General features: G+C 46.3%; 1 protein-coding gene across 4 annotated transcripts in view; it reads left to right on the forward strand.

Moving 5' to 3' along the window:
* Positions 1–10,046: 10,046 nt before the first annotated feature.
* The window catches only part of ZNF516 (zinc finger protein 516), a 104,479-nt gene continuing 99,570 nt past the window's right edge, over positions 10,047–14,955 (forward strand). For 3 of the 4 annotated variants that reach the window (XR_012585689.1, XM_074576519.1, XM_074576516.1), the window contains exon 1: positions 10,047–10,163. The gene's annotated coding sequence lies outside the window, so the exon portion shown is untranslated. Of the gene's footprint in view, positions 10,164–11,010; positions 12,976–14,955 lie in introns of those variants that run through there. The other variant, XM_074576518.1, reaches the window with a different exon arrangement.

Here is a 14,955-nt window from a genome sequence, read left to right on the forward strand (position 1 = left end):
ATCTGCTCAGCATTGGGCTCTTTGACCGGGCCTGCCCCTGCGCCAGGACCCAAGCTGCGCAGGGTGAAAAGAGCGCAAGTCTTACAAACCCTTGGTAAAGACTGAGTATTTACTCGTGAGCAGCTTGAGTGAAATTCAACTTAGATTAATAGTTGGGAGTTCTAAACCCGTTTTGCATTAAAGACGAAAAAAATGCCCCAGTATGTGGATGAATGTAACTCATTCATGGGTTTATAGGCCCAAAGGTCAGGGAGTGGAGGACTCTGCAATAGCTTTGATGGTTACATTCTTCCATTCATATCTCTGATTAAGTTTAAGTGTAAAACTCACGGAATTTCTGATTAACTGTACATCTGAGGAAGCTGCTGAATGCACTTACGTGGGTCCAGATAAGCAGAAACTTTAGGTTATATAAACTAGTCACACATCCCCTTGCTTTTGATAAAGCAGGAGGACAGTAGAATTGTATGCGTGCTAAATAAACTGCTTTAGATGAAGTAATGCCTTTTTTGGACATTTTCCACTTTACATTTGGAAGTCAGGAGGATCTGGAAAACCACATTTTTTTTTTTAAATATGGTGGGAAATGATTAAATAAGAATGTTGCTGTCAGTCTCTTGCGTGCAAATCTTACAGGGTCTGGAAATCACCAGTGAACTTTGGAGAGAATTTTACCCTTAATATGGACTAAACACATTTGGTAGTCAAGGAGAAAACACTTGGCTACCAACCAAGCAAATACTTCCTTTTAAAAATGTTCTAGTGAGCAAGTGAAAAATTAGGTCATTCATGCAAATATCCCATTCACCGGCACTTTTTTTTATAACCAGATTATGGCTACTACGCCTGCCCTACAGCAGAGTGGTGTGGATGCCGAGCAGAAATCTCTTGAAAGTAAAGCTAATGTGGTTACATACTCCGTGCAGAAGCACTTGTGCGCACTTTCATTCAGTTGGAAGGGGCCACACAGGAATTAGGAGTGTGCTGAGGTACCGTTAATGCTCTGCCATGTTGTCTCCTCCAAGAGGCAGAGGTGGGAACAGAGCAGGTTTCAGGAGCGGGGCGGTGGTAGGGGTCTGCAAAACCAGCCAATTTTGTCCCAGATCCTGTGGTAGACCAATTCCCCACCTCCTGGCTGAGAACTCACCAACTGCCCATCTCCGGTTGTCCTGGTTTCAGCTGGGATAGAGTTAATTTTCTTTCTAGTAGCTGCTGTGTTTTGGATTTAGTGTGAGAATAATGTTGATAACGCATATTGGTTTAGTTGTTGCTAATTGATGTTTACATTAGTCAAGAACTTTTTCAGCTTCCCATAGAAGCTGAGAGGGAGCATAGACAGGACAAGCTGGCCAAAGAAATATTCCATACCATAGACATCATGCTCAGTATATAAATGGGGGTTGGCCGGGGGACGGGAATCCACAATCACAGCTTGGGATGGGCAACCGATCATGGGGTGGTGAGAGTGACTTGTGTTGCACCACTTTATTTTGTATATTCTTTTACCATTTTATTATTATTATTATTATTATTATTATTACTACTACTACTGTTGTTGTTGTTGTTGTTATCATTATTATTGCCATTGTTATTGTTGTTGTTATTTTCCTCTTCCATTACTGTTCTATTAAACTGTCTTTACCTCAATCCACAAGTCTTTTTTCTCCTTTCCCCTCCTTTTCTCCCTCTTCTCCCTACCCTACTGGGTGGGGGGCCGGGAGGAGTGACCGAGCAGCTGCGTGGTCCTAGTTGCTGGCTGGGGTTAAACCGTGACACTGGTTCCTACAGCTGAGGGCAGCGGGGGGAGCACGGGTTGATGTTCAGCTGTTCACACCAGCTTCCAGTCGCTGACCTCGCATGGATTTGGCGCTGGGACCACCATAACGGTGGATGGGGTTACATGGCAAGAGAGCGCTGCCGGGGGGCTCCTGGCCTTTCTTCACAGTCCCTTGACCTCTTCTTCCCATTTACACCGTATGCTGTCTCTCCTATGGACTACAGAAGTACAGATGTGTGTGTTAGGTGAGTTCTACCTAGCGGAGCCTTCAGGGAGTTAAGCACCAAATGGTGAACCCAACTCTCTTTAATTCTGTAAAACAAACAATCAAACAAACAAACAGAAACTTTAGCTTTAGTGAGTACGCAGGCACACCAAAAGGAGTTGCCAGTATACACTCATACACATCCTTCTTCTCCGGAGAGACAAAACATTGGCTTGGACAGTACCGACAGCATCACTCTGCGAGCATTTTTGGCAGCGTTCTTACCACACTTATTTTGCAATGTATGATTTTTATTACACCAAGTCCCACAAAATAAATAGCATCCTGGACTCCTTAGACGATAGAGGGATCTGGCATGAAATGTTCTTAGGGAAAAATATGTGGGATATTACATGGCAACATACTTCATAGCAATAAAAGTATGACTAGTGGTACATCTTGTATTACGAGAACATTGTCGTACAAGTGATGTGAAGAGCAGATCTACCGCATCTGACTTTATTAAGCGTAACCCTTTTATTACATAAAGCCCCTCGGAGCGAACAGGATGCTTGCACCATTGATATTAATGGGGTCCTTTGCAATAAAAACAGTACTCGGGAATCTTTTGCAAAGCAGAAGGAATCTAAGAGTTGCTGGCATATGCGATAACTGCTTTATTGAGTGAGTACATCGCAGCTTTTGTCAGAGAAGCAAACGAAAATGTAAATAGAAGGAAAAAAACCCAAACATATGAAGTATTGCTCCACAGGAAAATTCAAAACGAAGAAATATCTCCCAAATAGCCCGTCCGTCTCTTTAGGAAGCGAGATAAGTGTTTTAGAATCAAAGTGCTGCTTATTCCCGAACGAGGCGCCCACGTAGGGAGCTGCTTTGGTTTGGTTATTCTGCAAACAATTCCGATAGCAAAAGCTATGCCAGCCGGCTTCCTCGGAGAGGAGGGGGGAGGAGGTCTTCGCTGCATTAGGAGCCTTTTGTTGGTCTGATATGGCTATATTCCCTGCCACACTGGCGTTCAGCAGGGTTTCCCGGATAAAACAGAAATCCAAATACCCCTTTCTGTCCCCTTGAAAGTTTGGTCTGATTTGAACAGAATTTGTGTACTTACCGGACAATTGAATAGTGTAGTTTAACACTCGGCCTTTTCTGCGCTCCTTTTAAAACGCAGGGGGGGGAAAAGCAAAGGGGATTATTCTGCAGGAAACAGAGAAGCAAAAGTGCATGTTCAAAGTACGCTGCATATGACTAAAATATCTTCAAATCCTCGCCACAGAAGTTTCTCAAAACCTCGCCGTCTCTAAGTAAGGCCTTTGTTGACATGAGTGCCTCACTTGTTACTGAATGCTCCGGGTTTATTAGCTTTGGAGTTTAACAGAGGAAAAAGGCAAATGCCTCGCAAAGTCTGTAGCGATCCGACTTCCCTAACTCGCTTCTGTCTTTCAAACCCAATGGAAGCAGCAAACGAGAAGCCTTCTGCAATTTTTTTGCTAAAAGTTAGCATAATTCTACGCCGCTAATTTTATGCTAATGATCCTGCGTGTTTGTTTCAGCCTCTTTCCCTCAGTGGAACGAATCCACTCGGGTGATTTGTGGGTCCAAATGTGGAAAAAGGAGTCGTGAATTTTGCGTGATTTATGGGGAAATTAGAAAAGTAGCCAATTTGGCATAAAATGGTACAGGGAAAAAAAATGGTCTATCAGCAACGAAAGAAATAGTGGGAAGTTTCTGGCAGAGTTCCCATTCCCAAAATAATTTTCCCCAGAATTGTACATCTTTATTACGGCTTATACTGTTGCAAAATACTGCACCCTCAGACGTAATCATTGTACTTTTACTCATTTTTAATTTATGCCAGTTCAGAAATACAGGCGGGAACATACAGTTTTAGGAGCAGCAGATACACAGCAACACCCTTTCTGCCCACCCTAATCTAGTATTTCATGATTTTGACTTTAAGAGGTGAGCAGTATTGCGCTAAAAATAGGCTAATGCCACACATTTCTCGATCGAATGAGATCCAGAAGGTGGAGGGAAAAAAAAAAAAAGGTTTGGGAGCTTCTGAACCCCGAGTTTTTGTCTGGCTCACTGAAAGGTTAGAAAGCACTGGCAAACTTTTTCTCCAGCCTGTGAATGGATCTGTGCAGACGGACCTCAGCACGGGATGCAGCATCTCTGCAGCGAGGTAATGAAATCTTGGGATTTCGAGACTTGAAAGCATCTCTAGTTCTTATTTGCAAGTCGTCGCGTGATTTTGGCAAAACAAATATCTGACGCTGGCTAACTTCTGCTGTTTCTTCTGCTGCTCGTCATTGCAGATCCCCGTCCTGGTGCTTACGGCATATTATGTTACAGCCAACCAACTAACTTCCTCTTAAACGTGTTACTTCTACTCTGTTGCTCGTGATATTGATGGCTATTTTGACCTTTGCAGTTCTCTAATTACTGAAGCCTTAAAATAGTACACGTCAGGTAAAATATTCTCTTTTTGAAGTTCCTTTTTCCTCGCATGCCTGAGCTGAAAGACCATATAAACCAAGATTATTCAAACACTTAGACCACTGCACAGAACGTCAAGGGAAATTTTGCCAGTGAGAACAAGTGACTGTTTTGTTCCGTTTTTACTTTTGAGGTATTTTTTACTCAGCAGAAGATGACAGTACGTCGATGCATTTACCATGGTGTTACAGAAACCATTCAAAGCCTTCCCCTTACTAAGCTCCAGAAATGAATGTTTGTGGAACTATTTTTTCCTGTATTCCTTTATTTCAAGCTTTGGTGAAACATCACCAAGCAATGCGTCGTTTTAGAGCCGGCAACCAGTTTCCCCAGTCGTTACCGAGTGGCGCATCCGCCGTCTCATCAGAGGTCATTTTTAGCTATTGTACCTCTTTGTCTGGTCCAGTTAGAAAAGCGCACAAGCACTCCAGTACTATCAGTTATGCTTGGAGGAACATAAGAAGGGCGGGGGGGAGGGGAGGGGAAACAAACTCAGAAATAGCCCGTTTCTTTGCTTCGAGAGAGCGCAGCCCGCTCACAGCCAGGTCCAGCCTGCCAGAAAATCCGTGTACTGCGGCATTGCTGCGGGTAGACAGCATGAAAAAACCCAGGCCACAGAAATATGCCCTCCCAAAGATCTCTTGGGGGAAAAAAAAAAAAAAAATTCTCTTAAAAGTGCCATCCTTTATTGAATTTGTCTTCCTTGAAATTAATTCTACGTTGTGGCCTAGTTCTTCTTTATTTCTGAACCTATTATGGGCCACATCTGTGGAAGTCTGTATCAGCTATTCTGAAACCAGCTGCTGCTGAGATTCTTTCAGTCAGGCTGAAATTAAGAACAGGTTTGTGGGCTCCCTACCTGCTGTGAAGCCGTGATGTAGTTTATAAAATTACATATGGGTGAGAAAATCTGACTGCCAGGGCTGGAAAAGTTGGTACCGTATACAGCACTTTGCATGAAGCTAAAATAACCACGTACGCTGAGGCTGTACTTACTTCTCAAGATTAACAACTATTTCTGCTCTCTTCCTCAGTGGCATTGTAAAAGCGACGTTGAAAAACGCCATGTAAAAAAAATGTGGGTTTGAGAGGATCAAAGCACAAAAATCGAAATCAGGCTATACCCTAGAAACTGTGTTGACGGTAGGGGCAAATATGAAAGACATTAGAGTTAAAAACGTTGATTTTTCAAGAAAAGTCTCTGGATTGTTTCTGCCGTAAGGAAAAGTTCATTACATGCCATAAATGAGATGACGGAGACAAACACCGACCATCTTTTATCATTAAAGCAATTCCATGAATAGCAAGGGGACAACTTGTATGAGTGGAAGGTAGAGAGGATATGACCACATCCCGACACCCCATACAATTTGTCATCAGATATGCCCAAGTCGCTTATTGTGGTTACATGTTAATAGATTCTTCAGATCCTGAAATCCGTGCAGCTCTCCGAACGGAAAACTCTTTTCGAATCCATTCAAAGCCAGACTCATGCCTTGCTAAATTAGTGGGGTGCAAGACCTCGGCCTCCATCCACGCAGGCGCAGGGTACCCCCGGCGTCCAAAACTCTGCTGGGTCGCGGCGCGTTCCCATCGTACAAACTTTGGAAGCAGCCTGAGGCCGCACAGCCACCGAGGCACGATTAAAGAAGAGAGAAGGATTTTCGTGGTGCACATGAGACGTCGATGCATTTTATCAAAGAGTATAGGCTCAGTATTGATTGAAACCATTTTGTTTCAGAGCGAAATTTGTGCCACCCACATGAACTCTGAAAGCGCACCAGCGGTAAAACGGCCTGTTTTAATTGGAGTCAGAAATGCTAGTTTCTTGTTAAAAAGTATCATTGGGAATGTTTCTGTGCAGGGATCTGCAGATGTACATGGGTATTACAGCCGCCCGCACCTTCCAGTTCCTAACTTCTGCGCACGCTCTTTGTCTTTCCAAACATACCAAGAAAAAGTCTGGTTTAGAACGTAAAGACCAAGTACAAGATTATTTGTCGCCAGGCGTTTGCGTGCTCTTTTTTTTTTTTTTTTTTTTCCCTGACCCAAGCGCACTTTGAAAGCAAAATCTCTGGTTTAGATTAAAACAGATACATATTGGTTTATTGGCGGAACTGGAGAACTCACTATAAAGCTGAGGGCTGTGTTTAGAAAGGGTCGTTGAGAGACAGATACGATGGGAGACCCCAAGGAAAATGCTAGTCCAAGTCCTGAGATGGAGAAACAGATTCCTTAAAAAAATCAAGGGCCTAAATTAATCCTGGATTAGCACTATTTAGGTACGTTCTCTAAATTTCAGATAGACGTGTAACAACGAAAAACGCCCATCGGCACAAAACCTGAGTAACTCTGAGCAAGCACACAGCGAAAGCTGAAGCAACGGACTCCTCTAGATTACACGTCACCGAATATATCTGTGTATGTGACACGTATACACGCACACACGCACGCACACACATATACATAAAACGTAGTCCCAACTTGGCTTGTTTTGCCTGCCTTGAAGTATTTATACGTGCTTTCAGCTCTGCTTTTAGAGAGACGGCCTCTTTTCCTTGCTCTTCGACGATGGTGTTTCTCGGGAACCTTTTCTTATCTAAACTTCCACCAATCATTCCTAAGGCTAAGTTATGCAGACAAGTCATTGCACAGATTTTCATCAAAATGCCATTTTCCTTAACTTGAGAAAGCCTGGTCCCAAACGCTGAACAAATAATTTATTAGACCGTAGCAAAAGTAAATAAATGTTTTCCTGCTCCAAGTATTTCATTAGCCAGAATTATTATACATGCGAGTCTATAAATAGCAAAACACGTATTGAGCCATTAATATCGCTGACATTCTCATACAAAATACTGTAATTTAAGGAATTTGAAATGGGAGGACATCTCCTGGAAGATTTCTGGCAAAGATAAAACGGGTAAACAGTGTCTGCAAACAGATTAATCACCCGTGGTAAAAATTAAGAATATCTTCTCTACCTGAAATTTCTAACGACACCAATGATATTATGCAAATACATTTTGCCTATCCTTTAAGTCTACAAATTCATACACTGTTCAAGTTTTGCTTTTAAAACCCAGAAGTGCTGGACTCGGCAGAAGAAATGTGAGAAAATCTCCTATTTAAAATTACATGGGCAGAGGAACTCTGCTAGTGACTTTCCGTGAAATTAATATACCGCTTGATTGTTTTTAAAGTCTCTGCATCTTCTGAATTTTTAATTGCCTTTCCATTAAAGTGGAATACCCCTCGCTTACTAAGCTTGAGATGGGTTCTCCAGTCCTTTCACCCCCGTAAGCCTGAGCATCCTGTTTTTTTTATGGGAACAAGGAGTGCCAGACTGGGCCCTATGGAAGCAAATATGGAAAATATTAAGCATTTTAAGCATTACCCTATCGAGTAATAGGGCAAGCACTGTGTTGTGTATTCTCATGTTTTACTGTCTAAGGAAGAGAATCTACACAGACTCTGAGAGAAAAGGAGTAGGTCGTAAAAATCACATTTTTTACGTAGAGGAGTTGGGAAGTCTCATGCACCTTTCACTGCTCTGACTTGTCAATTTTCACCATATGGAAATTATTAGCTTAATACTGTAGTTCTAAATACCGCCCGGGAATGCTGATTTATAATGGGTTTCTTACTCTTTGTGTCAAGAAATGCTAACCTCCTATATAAACTGTGATTAGAGAATCTACACTCTCATGTTGTAGGTGTGGCTCGTGTTGTAGGTGTGTGCCGGGAGTGAATTCCTCAAGCTTAGAGAGGTGACGTCTGCTCGGGTCCACTCGCAGGTAAATCCGGCATCGGTGGACTCGGAATCCCCACAGAACGCTGAGAGTCTGGAGTAACTGGGAACGCAATTTGGCCTGCGTTTGAAAAAGCGTGCAGGAAAGATGCTGATGCATAAGGAACAAAATCCAGACATTCCAGATACATTATTTACTATCGAGGCATTTAAAAACACTACCTTAATGTAATGAAGCTGCCTTTGAAGGACAGGCAAAATGCATTTTTTTAAAGCGCGTCCTCCTTATATTTTGACCAGCTGCTACGCGCGTCTGATAATTTTTTTTTCTTCCGTGAATTAGAATTAAATTTGATTGTCCCAAATACATCCCACTCAGGCATTCATGCTGAAAGCAGCAACAATTGTCAATGACCTTTAACACGCCTGCTATTCAAATTAGTGCAGATCATTAATCACACATAGCTTACATTTTATGATTCGTGTATCCTTCATTACCAACTTTCCCTCTCGTTCGCTGCCAACCCCCTCCTCCCCCCCCCGCCCCGCTTCCACTCCCGCCCCTTTCCTTTATTCCGAGGGTTTTTGGTAATAAGCACTGGAAAGGGAAGGATTTAAAGCCTCCTACCCCCTCCCCGTTTTGTTTTCTCCTCTTTGCCAGCGATACCGGAGCTTTTTGCGTCCCAAGTGATGGAGGGAAGCAGGAACAGGGCCGGTGCACCCGGACCGGGCCGGGGTGGTGTTGGGGGGGGGGGGTTTCAGCCCCCCCGGCGGGGGGGGCTTTGAGCCGGGGTGCCCGGACGCGGTGCGGCGGGGGGGAACGGACTGGGGCGGCGGCGGCCGAGGGGGGCTCCGGAGCGTCGAGATAACACCGACCCTCCGTCAAAAGTCCTCCGTGTCAATTCTACGTCATCGCACGTTACGAGACAAAGAAAGAAAGAGGGGCAAAAAAAAAAAAAAAGGGCAAAAAAAAAAAAAAAGCCTGCACACCCTTGATGTCTAGTACCAAGCTTTAGCAGATTAAATTAGGCTTCCCAGCCATAGACTAAACATACTCCCCTCGCCTATGGCACACATATTTGGCGTGATTAAACCGAGCTTCGCAAACACGCAGGAAAACAAGAATTGGAACTTTTCAGCCATAGGAGTGGTTGGTGGGGTTTTGTTGGTTTGTGGTGTGTTTTTTTTTTTTGTTAAAAAAAAAAAAAAAAAGCCATATGGCAGATTGATTTGTTCGGAGGTCTTTCAACTTCCCCAGCGTGGCTGTTGAACAGTACGCCTCTTTGATCTTGATTGAGGACTTTAATGTTGTTGTTTCTTCTTGCGCATTTCAATAGATCCATAAATATTTTACCAGTGGAATTCGCCCCCCTCCCTCGACTAAAAAAAAAAAAAAAAAAAAAAAAAAAAAGAAAAAGAAAAGTTTCTAATAGAAATGCATCTGGGGCAACTCCAGCCCGCACCTTTCGCCGCCGAGGTAACGTGGGAACCGGGGCGGCGGCGGGCAGAGGCGCGACTCCGCGCCCGCACACAACACGGCGCCCGGTTTATGCGTGTCCCCCCCCGCCGGTAGCGGCGACACCCCCACGCCCCAACTTTTGCTCGGGCGGAGACAATAGCGTACCGGACGGGCGGGCGGGCTCCGCACCGCCCAGGCTACCGCTGCCGGCGGGGGACGCGCGGTGGCGGCGGCGGCGGCGGCGCGGCGCGGTGCGGGCGGGGCAGGGCGGGCGCGGCGGGCGGGGGCGGTGCGCGGGCGCGGGGCGCGGCGGGGGCCGGCGGGGGCCGCCCCCGCCCGCCCCACTGCGAGTCGGCGGATCATGTGCGGCTGGTCGCCGCTCGCATGCGGCGAGGGGGTTTCGCCTTCGGGGCGGCGCGCCCTTCCCCACGCCTGGCCGCCGGCGGAGGAGGAGGTGAGGGGCGGCGGGGCTGGGGGGGGGTGGGTGGGCTGCACCCCTGGGGAAAAAAAAAAAAAACCAAAACCCAAAACTTCCCTCCCTCCCCTCCTCCGGGAATGGGGACTGTCCCCCTCCCGGTCACCGGAGCGGCTCCAAAATGGTAACTTTGCGCTGTTTCGGGAGGAGGAGAAGGAGAAGGTCGGTTTTACTGCAGTGGTGGTGCCGGGGGGGGGGGGGGGGGGCGGGAAGTGTTGTGTGTTTGGGGGGAGATCGGGGGGCTCTGGGAGCCTTTCGGCTTTGTGCGCTCCGGTGTGGGTGTGCGTGTGCGTGGGGCGGACTGCGATATTAATCCATTAAGAAACAAAGAGCAAATTGACCGCACTTTAAAGTAAAACGCTTCGTCTAATGACGGTGGGTGATGGGTCTCCGAGCCCCGAGTAGCCACTTAAATTATTAAGTGGGTTGGGGTTTTTTCTTTTAATTTTTTTTTTTTTTTTTACGCCTCCCCCCCCCCCTTTTCCCCGATAGTATTGATTCAGCGTGTGCGTGGAATGCCCGATGTGTGGCTGTGTGTCCCCCGCCCCCCCCCCCTTGTTTTTTATCCCCTGTGGGCTCCGTGCGGAGCGGCTGGCTGCGCGATCCCCGTTACAGAAGTACACAGTTTATCAAAGGAAGTTGGGGGTGGGCGGGCAGAGAAAACAATTATTCACATATAGACAGCGAGAAAGGACAATGTCTCCGTTGCGATTATTTCCAGAAGAGGAAAATAGCTCATTTGATGCGGGTGAGGTGGGGGAGAGAGGCAGGGAGTTTAATGTATATGGTAAAAAAAAACAAGGGGGGGAGATTAAGGGGGGGGGGGGGGAAGGAGAGGGCGAAAAGAAGAATAGAAATAATGCAGTTCCAGACATTTCGTGCTATAAAAGCTTTCCTCCTCCTCGTCCCTCCCTCCCTCCCCCCCGCTACTATCTTGGGTGATAATTAGCATAGCGCCTAGTCGCGATCCTAATGCGAATTAAGCACTCGGGGCAAGTTGAGGAAAGTTTGGTGTTTTTTTTTTTTTTTCTTGGATGGGTAAACTTTGGTACGAGCGATGAAGGTGGGGTGTTAACGCGGGCGGTACGTGTGGGGAGGCGTGCGGGGCATGACAGCCGCCCGTTGTTCCCCCCCCCCGCCATGGAACCAGCAAAACCTCTGCAATTAACTGCCGGAGACAAACCCCGTGTTTTAAGCCGAAAAGTGTGGGTTTGGAGTCAGCACCGTTTATTAGGAGGGTTAATAAGCTCCCAGCAGCAGAGACAAGGATCTTCTGGGGAATGTGCATTGTGTGTGTGCGCCCGCAGCTTCTCCTTTACGTTACCCCTATAGATACCATAGACATAGACGCAAATATAATTTTGCTCGGACTACTTTCTAAACATTAATTCTGGTCTTTATTTAATCCAGATGCAGGGTTCCCCTCCCCCCCCCCCCCCCATTTGCTGCCTTATTGTTGGTTTACATTTTCTGAAAAGGCGACTGGTGTAACCTGTGGAATTTGAAATGCAAATAAAAGCCTGTGGGAGTTGAGGCAGAACAAATCAGCATTTATAAAGTGAAAAAGATTTAATGTCTTTGAAACCATTGCGAGATTTTTTCTTTTTTTTTTTTTTCATTAAGAACTGAATCGTGACGTCAAGTCGTTTGGGAAAGATTTTTTTTGTTTGTTTGTTGTTTTGTTTTGTATTTTATTTTTAATGTCTGAAACGCGGGTATGCGAAGTGCTTACAGGAAAAACAGATTACAAGATTAACATCTGTTAACATGATCGTTTATCTCCAGCCAAAAATAGGTCAGTCCTTTCTTAAGGAAACACGATTGCTGGGCGCATGATTAAATAATGAAATTAGGCTGATGAGTTCATAAATTAGACGCCGGGCCGGCCGTGCGTTAGGAGCCGGCCCTGTAACAATAAAAATATATGGAATTCGGTGTCCGCCGGAGAGCGGTGCGAGGTCAAAGTCCCTTTTTGGGGAGAGGCGCAACTCTCCTCCTCCTCCTCCTCCTCCTCTTCCTCCTCCTTTCCCCCCCCCCTCCCCTCCCCATCGCCCCCCTCCCCAACTCGCCCCCAGCAGCATCTCCCGGCCCGGGGAGCCCAACTCTTTCCCTGCGAGACCGGAGAAGTTTGTTGGGCGGGGGGAGGCGGTGGTGATGGTGGAGGGGGGCCGGGGACAGACGGGGGGACGCGCCGCGGAGCCCCCGCCCGCTGGCGGTCCCCGCCCCGCCGGGGGGCGGTCCCGCCCGAGGCCACGCCCCCGCCACCACAGGGCCCGCCCTCGCCCAGGCCCCGCCCCCCTCGGCCGCGGGGCGTCCGGGGGGACACACACCCGTTTTTTCTCCTCTTTAGTTTTTTTTTTTTTTTTTTTTTTTTTTTTTTTGAGGCGGATTCGCGGGTTTCTTGGGGAAGATGGCAGCCCTCGAGAATTGGGGGCGGGGGGGGTTTGCTCCGGGCCGGCTCCTGGTCGGTGGGTGTCAGAAGCCCGCCCGGCAAAGGGCCGCTGCGCTTTGGCCCCGTGCCACCGACTTTATTTCATGCTCGCTGCACTAAATGAGTTAACAGCCAAAGGGTTTTTCATTAACTCGACTTGGCAACCGTGTATTCGGTTGGCTTCCTTCCCTCCCGCCGCCCCCCCCCCCCAAAAAAAAAAAAAAAAAAAGAAGAAAAACATAATTTCAAGCAGAACCTGAATGGCCAAAGTTGGGTTACTTTTGGGGGGGGTGTGTGTGTGTGTCTGTTTTTCAAGCTCTTCTGTGAGACTTCCTCTGCGCCCCCCCTCCCTGCGTGCAGGTGAGTTGATAGCTGAGAGTTTTCTTTGGCGGGATATGCACGTCTTGATTTATTTATTTTTTTGACCATGTCTTTCCCACGGTGCATGAAGGTCCCTCCTGTCCCAGCGGAGGGGGGACCAGGTGGGAGGATGCTGACCCCGAGGGGCTGCTTCCCCGTTATCTCCCGCTCAACCTCGGGGGGGGTTGTGGATGGGGCCAGGGGGTGCCTGTGTATGTAGATGCTGGGGGTCAGGTTGGTGTATGTGGGGCAGGTGCATGTGGGGCCGAGAGGGGTTGTTCTAAGCAGGATGGGGAGCGTGTGTGTGTGTGTGCATGCAGGGCCAGGGATGGGGTATGTTGCATCGCCAGATGTGCGGGCCTGTGGTGTAATTAGTGTTATGATGCACTTGTTCCAGGAGACATCTTTAGTTTCCCAAGAGCAGCTGCCCTCTTGAGTGAGCTCTGTACAGTAAAGCGATTTTTGTTACTGGCACGGTGCACACCTTCACTGGCTCCTCGTGTAGAATATTTTCCAGGCGTCGCTGATAATTTGTGCCTGGGACTTGTTGTCAAGCCTTTACCTCTTACAAAGCTGAGTGATGTTGAAGTGACATCTTAGTGATAAGTATTATGTGGCCTGTGTGAACAATAGGGCATTATAACCCCCCCCCCAACTGTTAGTTTAATATGCAAATATAATGCTTACATGAGGGGAAAAAAAGAGAAAAATTAAACATTGGTGAGAATAACGTTGTCTTAAGGAATGATCTGACAGAGGGGTGTCCCGAACACGCTTAGAGAGGGGAGTGGTATTAGTTGGCACAGCTCCTGTCTGAGCTTAGCACGACCTTCTAAATTGTGTACCTGACTAAAACAATATGCATTGAGAGTTGCACGCTGTCCCTCCGTGCATGTGAACGACTGCTTCTCTGCTTTTCTATGACTGCATCATAGAAGAGAAAACAGTTTACATCGCTAAGGTGAAAGCTACCTATTATTATTTGCAAGCGACCTGGGTAACAGTATGGCTGGCTGGCATGGAGCCACAGCTTTTGTAGATTAAAGTTTTCCGGTGACAGTGACTAATGTGTTTGCTTTAAAAATTAGGTTCATCATATGTTTTTATAGTTGGTCATAGTATCATGCTGTCACCAAGATCTAATAATTGCAAGTGTCAGTATGGAAGTACTCATTGAAGGGGTGAAAACGATTGTGCCATCGTTCTGAATCTCTATCTGTAAGTGTGGCCATCCCTCATTTAAGCAAACGAGGATGTTTATGTCTTAACACTTTACAGATCTGTTTTGGAAGCAGGGACATTGGCTTCAGTTGGCTGAAAAATTAGTATTCTTTTAAACGCACCTTGCAGTGGGTGCTTGTACTAGAGGGTGCAGCCTAGAAGAGTATCATCAGATGAAGGGTGTAGTCGCCAACTCTTGCAAACTTCAGGATGTCTATTTATTCTGGGTGGGTTTTTTGCCTTTTTTTTTTTAAGAGGTCTTTACATGCAGGTGACTTCAGCAGAATTCTTGTATAGCTAGCTGTGATGTTAACTGGCAAATTTTACAGTGAGATCCAACCTAATGGGGGGAATATATATTTAGTATGATCCAAAACTTTCAACTTTGAAAGACCTTGCTTCTGTGAAGACTTAAATTCATGCCAAGTTCTTCCAGGACTTCTTTGGGATTACATACAGTATGCAAAATGAGCCAATGTGTAAGCTTTTGTGAGACCGGTGACGAAGTCTGCATATGTGCACTCAAACTGGAAAGCTAGGTTTGACTATATTGTTCCTTAAAGTCATCAAAACAGACAGTTGAAATACAAAGTGATTGCATTTTACGGGAAGCAGCTTGTCCGAGCTTGCAGATTTTACAAGTAAAATACGCCTGTTTAAGTTTTTGAGACACAAGTATGAATTTGTAGATACATACCTTTTAAGCCTGAATGGGCATTAGAAAAGGGAAATGGACTGTTTGTCATTGCTGTGTGGTGT

Source organism: Larus michahellis, chromosome 2, assembly GCF_964199755.1.
Source record: "Larus michahellis chromosome 2, bLarMic1.1, whole genome shotgun sequence".
NCBI classification, from domain to species: Eukaryota; Metazoa; Chordata; class Aves; order Charadriiformes; family Laridae; genus Larus; species Larus michahellis.